The 11,842-nt window shown below is 34.6% G+C and overlaps 1 protein-coding gene across 4 annotated transcripts in view; it reads left to right on the top strand.

Moving 5' to 3' along the window:
- Positions 1–11,842, top strand: part of TUSC3 (tumor suppressor candidate 3) — a 106,354-nt gene that overhangs the window by 62,246 nt on the left and 32,266 nt on the right. The window lies entirely within an intron of this gene.

The following is an 11,842-nucleotide window of genomic DNA, read 5'->3' as shown; positions in this document are numbered from 1 at the left end:
GAGGGGAGGGGGGTGGGGGGATGGGTTGGCCTGGTGATGGGTATTAAAGAGGGCACATACTGAATGGAGCACTGGGTGTTATATGCAAACAATGAATCATGGAACACTACATCAAAAACTAATGAAGTACTATATGGTGACTAACATAACAAAACAAAACAAAAACCCTGTTTGCAGTTAATCCGTCTTTGGAGTCTTTTTTCTTCCATTTCAGCATTCAGTAATTTTGCCTTTTATATTTCTCTAAAAGTCATTGTACACATAAGTAAATTGATAACCAAAAGATAAGAGTCCTTACCAAATGCCATGCAACTTAATAGCTACTTTTACTAATTTATGATGTCTAATCCTATAGTATTTCTCAATAAGAAAGATACTATTATCATCCCCACTTACAAAGGCAACTCAAGCACAGATTCAAATCTTGGTCTACTAAATGTACAGTGTTAAGCACAGTGCTCTCACTCTCTTATGCCTTTATGCTTAGATATTTCTTTATGCACATATGGTATATTTCCTTTTGAGAAAAAACACCATGTTTTCTATTTACTTGTTTTTCTCATTTTATGAAGTGCAGTATCTCTTACTCCTAAGTACTGAATAGGTATTTGTTGTATTGGTTGATTGACACAAAAGTATCTAGCTTATATTGGCAAGGCCTCTCAGCAACTTTAAATTTTCTAAAGTTTGTGAGCAGTAGACTGATGAAAGTGATTTGGGACGATTTAGCTAGAAGTGAGAGATTAGAGAGTAAAGATTAGGAAACCATAATCCAAGCATGATATGATAAGCATTCACACAGAATCAGTTGTGTCAAACTGATAGAAAAATGGCAAGTATAGAATAGAAAGTGTTCACTGGCTTTGTGATTAATGTAGGCACAGATGTCAAAGTTGAAAATGAGATCAGAAGAATGCCTGTATTATTGAGAGAAGCATGAAATTCTGGCAAAGAAATTAATTTGTTTGGAGAATACTGACTTTGAGAATATTTTAAAGTGTTAAGGATATTCAAGTGGGATATTCAAATAAATATACACAACTAATAGTATGATTTGAAAATACAGACCTGGCTGAGAAGGGGTCTTTCATACAGCAGAACTGTTTGATTGAAAAGTATGCAGCATTCAAGAGAGAAAACATAATAGAGAATAGAACTTCGTGGGCAAATAATGTTAACATTTCTCTCTTTTCTTTTTTAATATTTTATTTTTTATTTTATTTTTTTTTATCTTATTTATTTATTTGAGAGAGAGAGAGTGAGAGAGAGAGCCCAAGAGGGGGTAGGGTCAGAGGGAGAAGCAGACTCCCTGCCGAGCAGGGAGCCCGACGTGGGACTCGATCCCAGGACTCCGGGATCATGACCTGAGCCGAAGGCAATCGCTTAACCAACTGAGCCACCCAGGCACCCAACATTTCTCTTTTATAAGTATGTTTACCATTTGAGTGACCTCTGTATTTTAATAAACTCATACAACTGAACCTGTAGATTGTTTTAAATTCTTATTTCCTTAACTGAATGTAAATGTTCTATGCTTGTATTACTATAAATACTACAACATATATGTTTACTATGTTACTTTAACTACATTTTTACTACACATTCATTCTATCATTTATAAAGTTACACTTTCATCTTGCATAAAAACAGGAGAAATAAGAAATGCTGTTCTTCAAAATATATCCAGGATGTATCACTTCTTAAATACCTGCCATCAGCCTTCTTTAAACTATCAACATTTTATGTCTGGATTACTCTGGTAACTTCTCTCTGGTCTCTTTGCTTCTATCCTTGCTTCATTTTAGTCTATTCTCAGTATAGATCATGTTACCCTTCTGCTCATACTAGACTGTAAGCCTCTGAGGCCAGGTTTATTTGTTAACTATTTTATTTCAAGTGCCTAGAAATGTACCTATGACGTATTGAATATTCAGTAAATATTGGAATAAATATAATGACAGTAATAGCTAACACTTAAGGCTTACTTCATGTTATACTTTTCTAAAAGCTTTAAATTTTTATAACAACCTAGTTTTATAGATGAAGAAACTGAACCCAAGGTTAATTAAATAACATGCCCAATCCCTCAAGCTGGAATTCAAACCTAGCAACCTGAGCTCTGTAACCAGAGCTCCCAACCATTAGAGTGTGGTACTTCTATTAAAGATTATCATGTTTGGTGCTATAAAGTTTTTATAGTAGAACCTCAAGTTGTATATCAGCCTGCTATATGCAGAATACTTCTTATATAACTGAATTCATATTGATAGCATACTGATTAAATATAAAGATGAATGTTGATAATTTATAGCCTTCAAATAGTTAAGTTTAAGGAAAGAGAAAATTAAACCAAGAATTTAATGTCTTGTTTGGCAGATTAGCAGGTTCAACCAGTAATATCCATCATTAGTTAAACCCATTCTCAAGGCCCACAAAGCCATGGTACTGTCAGCCATGCTCTATGGGTCTAATATCTGAATCCTTATCAGTCTCATTTTCATTTCTTAGGTTTCATTTATCATACTTTTGTACTATATTTCATATCAGATGTCAAGCTAGAGTCTCTGATGTCAAAGATTTAGAGGCAGTGATTTCCTAGTTTCATTCATCAAAATGCAGTGGTCCTAGATGTATGGAGAAAATGGATGACACTGGACTTTTAAAGCAATTGGCAAACTTCAGAGAACGTGTCATTATTAAGACAGTATAAGTTTCAAGGATATAAACTAAAGCTTTCTGAAGAACTAGACTAGAAAAACTGCCATAGCAGATAGTTCAGCATGATGTAATGGGACTTGACTCAGCAATATTTTGCTCATATTGCAATCAGTGAGGCAGCAACATGAATAAATACAAAGTACAAATAATGTTCAGAGGATGATTTAACAGATATGCTAAAAGATTCATTATTAAGGAATAATTGCCTGGCCACCCAGGGCATTTGTCATCTACATGAATATGCTTATGTGTATAGAATTACCAAAGAATTATCTATCATGTGAGTACTAAGAGTAGAGAGGTGGACATCCATTTTCATAGACACATGAAAAAAAGAAGAGAAATGTAAGAATCTATGCTTCAAAAGAGTGATTCTGGTTCATTTTTTGTTTAAATGCCTTTTATAGACTTTGCTTGATAATATCTTTTTTATCACCTTATAGCTTCATAGGTAACAAAAAATGATCTGTACCAGGAAAGTGAATTACAGAGATATTAAAAGGCTTTCCTAGGGGGAAATCATTCAGTTTGTTGGCAAAACTGGAATAGGGTACAGAGAAGCTCTGTTCCTAACACATGTCTTAGACCAGTCACAGGTGTAAAATAATTGGTGATATAAAATGACTGATTTTATTTTTAAACACAGAATGATGTAAAATTTAAGCTACATTAGTTGTTCTGTTGTTATTGTTCTTGCATTTTGGATTACTTTTATAATAACAACTTGGGAGTATTAAACTACCTTAATGGTTGCTTATTTTTGAGGATAAAGAAAAGAAAACATACATTTTTATTATACTTTTCATATATACCTGATATGACAGAACTACCAAAGCTTTCACATTGTAGATTTACATATTCAGTATATCTCACATTAAAAGCTATTCAGTTGGATTTTAAAATGCTGAACATAACTTCTTTTGAACATTTTATTTAGTTACAAAAGAAAATTCTATGAGAATAATTACACTATGCCTTTCAAGTTTTCTTTTGTTACTCAATGAAATGAAAACTGTAATACGGCTAGAAAATTTGTTAACAAAATATTACTAAAATTACTTAGAAGGTGAGTCATAGGGCCTTTTAAATTTTTGCCGTACACTTGGAAAAAACAGTCTCATGTTATAGTTTTATTCTCTCAACATTTTGAAAGTACAAATGAGATCTTTATCTCATTGGTCATATTACCAGTTCTGTTCAGAAAGTTAAAGACACCTCTCCAAACATAGTTTATCCCCAGTTTCTCTCACTAGTGTCTGAGGCTTAGGGTTGTACTTCTAACCCTAAGTTTTCCAGCCCTGCACTCTATGTTCTCATTGGTTAACCTTCTAGGAAGGGGCAATTATAATGAACTGTTTCACAGAATATTCTGTTTAGGATTTCCTTAGTAATGGATTGATTGAAAAAAAAATTTTTGTTCTGTTTTGTTGTTACCAGCCCTGCCCCCTTGCAATACAGGAATTACCAGTCAATAAGACTGGTAAATTCAGGGAAATTTAACTCATGAGAGAGATTTCTCCACTTTACTATCAGGGCTCATAACTTTTTGTGGAGAAGGGTTTGAATTGGACCAACCACACCCTTTCTAGCCTGGGGTCACAGTTATTCTAAAACTGTTAGTTTCTCTTAGGTCCCCAGTTAGGAGCTGCTAGCCCACCATTTGGTTCTGCCATTTCCAATATGCTCAGTTTCCGCTTCTTGGTAACTTACCCTGTGTTTTGTAGTGTTCTAGAAAATATCTCATAATACTGGACAGGATGACTGAAATTTGAATTTTCAGACTTGTGATAATATCTGTCACTCACCTGTTTGACAAACATCATGTAGTTTTTCTGTTGCTTGGGGCTGATTTGCAGCCAGCACTCTTTTTATAGGCTTGCATCCATAGAGCTAAATGCCTACATTTGAAATAACAATTCTTTATTATTTATAAAAACAAAAACTCCTCCTACTAATAAGGTGTTTTCTCTAGATATGTAGCAGTTCTTTTATTACTTAAAGAAAACCAAACTTACTAGTAAGACTTTTTTTCTCAGTAAGTAGCCTTTCTGACAACTTTCAAAGGATTACACGTTCCCTTCTTCCTATACAGCCTCTTACAAAATATAGATGTGTAGAAATGGCTTTCAGCTCATGAACGGTGCAAATTTCTGGTACAACCACAGACCTATTGCATTATAATCTCCACATATGATGTCTGAGAATCTGTTTTATTAATCAAATATCCCAGGTGAATGTCATGCACACACATTTTGAGAATCACTGACCTAGGTTAACTGGTCAACCTTTTTGATCTTCAACTATAATAAGAAAAACTGAAGAAATCCTTTTTGGAATATGGCTGGGGCAGGTAAGGGTTTCATACTCCACAACTGGTCATGCATTAAGTTCAACTGGAATAGGGCTTAAAGACGCCCTAAAATTTCAGTTAAAGGGAGAGTGGTAGCTTATTGCTAACAGCTGACCAGTGAAATACTTGGAGAGACAGACAGATTTATTAGTCTTCATGAAGAACTGTTTTAGGTCTATTGTAATTATTTAGTAAGCCAAATATTTAATGAAGTACTTAGGAATCTCAAGCCTGAGTTACGTGCACCCTCTGGAGATATCAAACACAGTGGCATTCTTTGCACCTAGATGTAAGATAATACCTATTTATAGCTCTTCTTTCAGTCAAATCCAGGAGGACCCAGCCTAGCTATTTTATGATCGATATCACATCTGCCATTTAGTGTAGCAGCCTAGCAAAAACTGGTGCTACCTTAGGAAAATTGATGTAGGATGATGAATAAAAAGACAGCCCCTGAGGAAGAGGCTAGAAATGTGTAACTATCAAAAAATAGAGAAATCTTTTATTAGAATGTCAGAGTGATAAGTACCTTGGGATTTCAACTTGTTTTGTGCAGTAACAGTGGTGACCCAGCATACTTCCTTTTGCCATTAGCTAAACAGAAGCTTGTCTGCCTTCCTACCCTCTTCTTTCTCTCACACTTTGTTTTTACTAGAGACCCAATTAATTGGTTCCATGTTAAGCAGGCATCATGCAGGGGAAGACCATAGGATGCCTTTAAGTATTTCTATTAATTTTAACACTAAATAAGATAGTGTATTTTAACATTTTAAAAGACTCCTTTCCTGGACATTAGAATTCCGAGGAAGAAACTGAAAAGGAAATACTAAAGATTATTCCATTTTAGTATTCTGTGTACTTTAGCACACAAAGGAGACTCAGGACGAGGATGTCATTACTGCAGTCCTACTACCATATGTATTTTGAAATACCATCTTATTCCCTTAGAATTACATACTAAAACAATGATCGAGGGGCGCCTGAGTGGCTCAGTCGGTTAAGCGGCTGCCTTCGGCTCAGGTCATGGTCCCAGGGTCCTGGGATCGAGCCCTGCATTGGGCTCCCTGCTCCACGGGAAGCCTGCTTCTCCCTCTCCCACTCCCCCTGCTTGTGTTCCCTCTCTTGCTGTGTCTGTCAAATAAATAAATAAAATCTTTAAAAAAATAAAAATAAATTAAAAAATGATCGATTCTGTCATATACAAAAAATGGATCCCTCATTCTACATAGGCTTCGATCAGGAAAGCAACGGTTCTTCTAGTGGCAACTCTTAAATAGCCAAGATTAATTTCAAAGACAAAAATTTAAAAGTAGTGAGGCAATTCTTTTGACTTCTTGGAAGTGCTGTCAAAGAAAATACAGTATTTTCATTCTGCTTATTTTATGTTGATAATAAACTGTGTTTCCTTTTCTTACTAATGCAGTATTTCTTTTGCAAAGAGTAAGAATCATACACTAGACAATTGAGAGTCTATCACTTAAAAGATTATCTTAAATTTTATGTGTCTGTTGTCCTTGTACTAGGAGTAAGGGACTGAAAAAGTCTAAAAGGATTCACATAAGTAATTTTTTGCAATATGTACAAAAAGGAGGAAAGGAAGTGGACAGAAAGGAAATTTACATGTCATTTGAGTCAAAATACATGAAAAAATTAGAAAAAATTCACGTAGTTGCTAAAGATAATCCCAGCAGTGTTTCTTCTAGCAGTTGACAAGTTCTCGGTTCATTATGCAATCATGTATTTTAAAATGAAAGATGGGGGCGCCTGGGTGGCTCAGTTGGTTAAGCAACTGCCTTCGGCTCAGGTCATGATCCTGGAGTCCTGGGATCGAGTCCCGCATCGGGCTCCCTGCTCAGCGAGGAGCCTGCTTCTCCCTCTGACCCTCCCCCCTCTCATGTACTCTCTCTCATTCTCGCTCTCTCAAATAAATAAAATCTTTTAAATAAATAAATAAATAAATAAAATAATAAAATGAAAGATGGGACCAAAAGCACTTCTGTGGATTTGACCTTGAACTGAGACAGATTGCCATTTGGGTTAACACCCAACAATATCCAATCTTCACTTCATGCATTTGCCATTTTCTTGGTGTTATTAATGTTCTTTTAAAATAAATTACATTTCTTAAAATGATCAAAATTCAAAACCACTTCTATCTCTCTGGGATTGGTTTAAGTACACTTTTGTTTTTTTCCCCAACAAGACACTTATGCCAAAACAGATAGATACGAATATATATCTTATCAATGAATAAGGGAGAAACAACTAATTTGAATCCTATGCATTAGTGTCTTCAAAAAAGTTATTTCTTGGCTTATATAGGTGAGTGAACAACTTTTTATATTCTGCTTATGTTAATATTTGGTTTTGCTCCAAAGCCCATTTAACTACAACAGTCTGTGTTCAGGTTCATCAAAGAAGTTGGTTGTTTAGATCTTGCTTTTACTCCAAGACAGGTAATTTTAATATCAGCTTGGAAGTTTAAAAAATAATTATTCACTGGGCACTTGGGTGGCTCAGTCATTAAGCATCTGCCTTCGGCTCAGGTCATGATCCCAGGGTCCTGGGATCAAGTCCCACATCGGGCTCCCTGCTCCGCGGGAAGCCTGCTTCTCCCTCTCCCACTCCCCCTGCTTGTGTTCCTGCTCTCACTATGTCTCTCTCTGTCAAATAAATAAATAAAATCTTTAAAAATAAATAAATAAATAATTATTCACTGACAGGGAGAATTTAACCCAGACATATTCTACTGTTAATTGACTACCAATAGACATAAAATCAATAGCCATTATGTTCATCTGTGAGTCACATGCCTAAGTAAAATGTTGAAATTCACTTGAATTTTAGGCAACTAATGGTAATAATAATGATAACTTATCAACGGCATACTGGGTTTTAGGCCTGATACTAAGTATTTCACATGTATTAGCTAATTCACTTCTCACATTTTGTTTTTTTCAACTGGAAACACATTTTGTTTTGAACAATTTGAGGCTTAGAATAATTTTGCTCAAGGTCACACTTGTGGCAGGTCCAGGATAGGAATTCCAACTCAGGCATTTGGATTGAAATGTATTTTATAAACTACCATACTATCCTGTTTTCTTGATATAATCAAGTTCAGTTTCTTTCTTTTTCAGATTAGGAAACTGAGACCCAAATGATGGAATTGACTGAGCTTAACAACTAGTTTCTTAATTTGAATGGAGTTTATCAGCACTAGAAACCAAGACTCCTGACTCTAAGTTCAGTGTACTTTTCATTACTATAACTTCCTTCTCAGACAACAAACTGTTGGTCCACACGAGCCAGTTATTTTCAGAATATTTAAGTGTATAAAAGGACCCCTTACTGATTACTCAGTACCAACACAATTTTAAAACAATATTGAAAAAGCAGAGCAGAATGACAGATATCATTTTCCCAAGAATTTAGGATTAAGTTAAATGGAATGAGGTTCCTTTTTTCTACTGACCTATACTATATTTAGCTTAATTTCTATTTCCTTTTCTGATACTCTTCTAAAAGAGATATTAGAATCATTGTATTAAACAAAACATAACTATTTTTTATTTTCAAGGATGTTACTTGAAATTAAAAGTGTTATTCGGGGCGCCTGGGTGGCTCAGTCTTTAAGCGTCTGCCTTCGGCTCAGGTCATGATCCCAGGGTCCTGGGATCGAGTCCCACATCGGGCTCCCTGCTCGGCGGGAAGCCTGCTTCTCCCTCTCCCACTCCCCCTGCTTGTGTTCCTGTTCTCGCTGTCTCTCTCTGTCATATAAATAAATAAAATCTTTAAACAAACAAACAAAAAAAAGTGTTATTCATATATATTATTTATATTATGCTATGCAAAATTCAAATCCTCTAATTTTTCTTCTTAATAAAATTGGCCTTTAGGTGGTATCATGATAAGGAACTTTCTGATAAAAAAATTTTTATGAGCCAGTCTTTCATTTGATTTTGATTTATATGCTCTATAAATAAGTGTTCAATGGACTGGTCAAGAGAAGAATATTTTTATGGTTTGTTAAAACATTTTATCTCCATGGAAAAAAAATAGATATGTATCAAGTATGTGAGACCATGCAGATTTCCTTCTTGCCCATTCATCATTCTGTAAATGTGTTGTGTGTATATACTTAGGATGAAATTACCATTAGTTACTAATACTTATCAGAATTGGTAAAAATAAGAAAGGGAAAAGATGTTAATCATGCTAAAGCTACAAAGGAATTTATTAGTTGTTATTTCTTTCAAAGGATTTTGAAAGTTGTGTATTAAATACAATATTTTAAGACCAACTTAAAAATCAAGCATTAGTTCATTTTAATTGGATTAAGTCATTGCTTTGGGTGGCCCCATAAATTAAAGATAACTATTTCTAAGATCAACGCCCAAGCCTTTGGCATGTTTGTGCTTATATATTTCTTTATTATTTGTGTTTGTATTCTTGTGTTTGCTCTTATGGCTTTTATTGTGTGCCAATAATCTTTCTGTTTACTTTGGTAGACAAATAGTGTTCTCACAGTTTGAATGTGTGAGTCATGAAAACATAGTTTTGCGGGGGGGCTTGGTTGTTTTCTGTTTTGTTATGCTGGCTCCCCATTGCCTAAATTAATACCTGGTAATAAAAATTGCTCAGTAAAAATTTATCAGATGAATTCTACTTTATTAAATCCTGAAATCTTTCAGGGTATGTGGTCTTAAAGTGATTTCAATGACTAAAGAGATGGATAAAAGTCAAATTTTTTTTTTGATAAGTTCCTATCATCTTTTTAAAATATCAGTTCAACAAACTAAATTCACCTGTGTAAATAAAATAATTTCTGAATGGTATTTAAGCATGTTTGTCTAATGTTTGAAAGATACAAATAGTTTAGAATAGAGACTAAGATGATTTGTCCTTGATTATTTTTGACTATGTACTACAAAGAAAGCCAGATGCTGTGCTAATTACTTACCATGACATTATCTTACTTAATTTTTAGGGCAGTATTTTGAGGAATATCTTCCTAGTCCAATGAAAGATATGAGGTTAAGTAATTTGTTCAGGATAACACAGCTAGCAAGTAGCAGATTCAGGACTTTCTCCAAGCCTTTACTCTGTACTGCCTCATGTATAACAAGAAGTAAGCCCACAAGTATTCTAGATCGGGTATAGTGAAGTAAGTCTCTAAGAACCAACTTTAGATTTTTTTTTAGTCTTAACTATTTTTTAATTGGAGATATGTAGATTCTTTGGAATTGTGATTAGAAGCAGATAACAGATTATATCATATAATATTTTTCTCACACATTCAAGAATTGAAGGATTCTGAGTTAGGCTAATGATAGTTTCTCATTAGTTTTAGCAGGATTAATTTGGCTGGCAAATAGACTTTAGGGCAGAGGCAGGGAGAAGAAAGGAGGATATTGCAATAATCTAGGCAAGGGATGGTGTCTGCTTAGACCAGACAGTAAGTCTGACCTTGATCCTTGAGCACTTGGGTTTTTTTTGTTTTGTTTTGTTTTTTTAAGATTTATTTTAGAGGGAGAGAGTGTGAGCCAGGGGAAGGGCAGAGGGAGAGAGAGAGAAAGAAACAGACTGCCCGCTGAGCATTGAGCCTGGGGCTCAATCACACAACCCTGAGATCATGACCTGAGCTGAAATCAAGAGTTGGACACTTAACTGAGTCACCCAGGCACCCCCCGTGGGCACTTTTGCCAGTGCTTCCTGGAAATAGTTACAACTGGTTGAATTTGGAATGGATTTTTAAAGTAGAGTCAGTGGTATTTTCTGAATGATTAGAGATAGAAGAAGAGAGGAGGGAGGAGAGAAGAATAGACTAAGATGATTCCAAGGTTTTGGTTTAAACAACTGGAAAAATTATGTTGCCAATTCTGGGATAGAATCAAAACTTTGGTTTGGACCACTTTAAGTTTTAGACTTTCAAGTGGAGTATGTTAGTGAAAACTATTAGACTACCAAGTGTCTTTTAGTCAGTTTGCTTGAAGCTGGGCTTAAAGAACATACCTAAACATATCTTTGGATAAGGCAGCAGCCCTATGAATTACTGATTTTAGAGAGAGAAACAAAGACCATTTAGGTCAGAGTAGAAAAAACAGCCTTTAATGAAAATACCAAGACACAATTTATGAAAAAACATAGAAGACTTTATATACTTCAAAAAGATCACAGAAATCATCTAATTCAGTTCCCGATTTTATAGATGAACGGATATTGAGTTTCTGAGAAATTTGGTGACATGTCCAGTATTAAGGCCAAGAAGGAATAATTTTCTGATTCCTAGTTACCCTTCGTAAGAGCATACTTCAGGTATGCTTTCATCTGTATTTATTGTCAAAAATAAAAACAACCTCTCAAATGATAACTATGCTTCAGATGTGGTAAAAAATTTGAGGACATTGATTTATATCATAGATGTTACTTTTTTCTCCAAACTTTTTTTTTTGATAATCAGATAACCTAGAAAAGGATTTGTATTTAAAGCAACTGCATAGCAGTTAATTTTCGTAAGAAGTTAACAGCAGAAATAATGGAAGTCAGTTTTTTAAGCAGTAAAATATCCTAGATTGAGATTTGTGTCATATTTTCTCTAATTGATTGGCATCAGCTATTAATAGTTCTTACTAGGTATGGAAAACTGTACATTTCTTAGTGTGGTAAAGCAATTTTTTAAAAAAAAAAGGCCAATTTAAATGCTCTAATGGAATGAATAAATTTATAAAGGTATCTTATTTTAAAACTCTGATAATGTGGAAAAGAGCAATT

Source organism: Leptonychotes weddellii, chromosome 2 (assembly GCF_054177405.1).
Source record: "Leptonychotes weddellii isolate Sample4059 chromosome 2, ASM5417740v2, whole genome shotgun sequence".
Taxonomy (NCBI): domain Eukaryota; kingdom Metazoa; phylum Chordata; class Mammalia; order Carnivora; family Phocidae; genus Leptonychotes; species Leptonychotes weddellii.
Note: the sequence above shows the minus strand (reverse complement) of the source record. Positions and strands in the feature narration are given on the sequence as shown.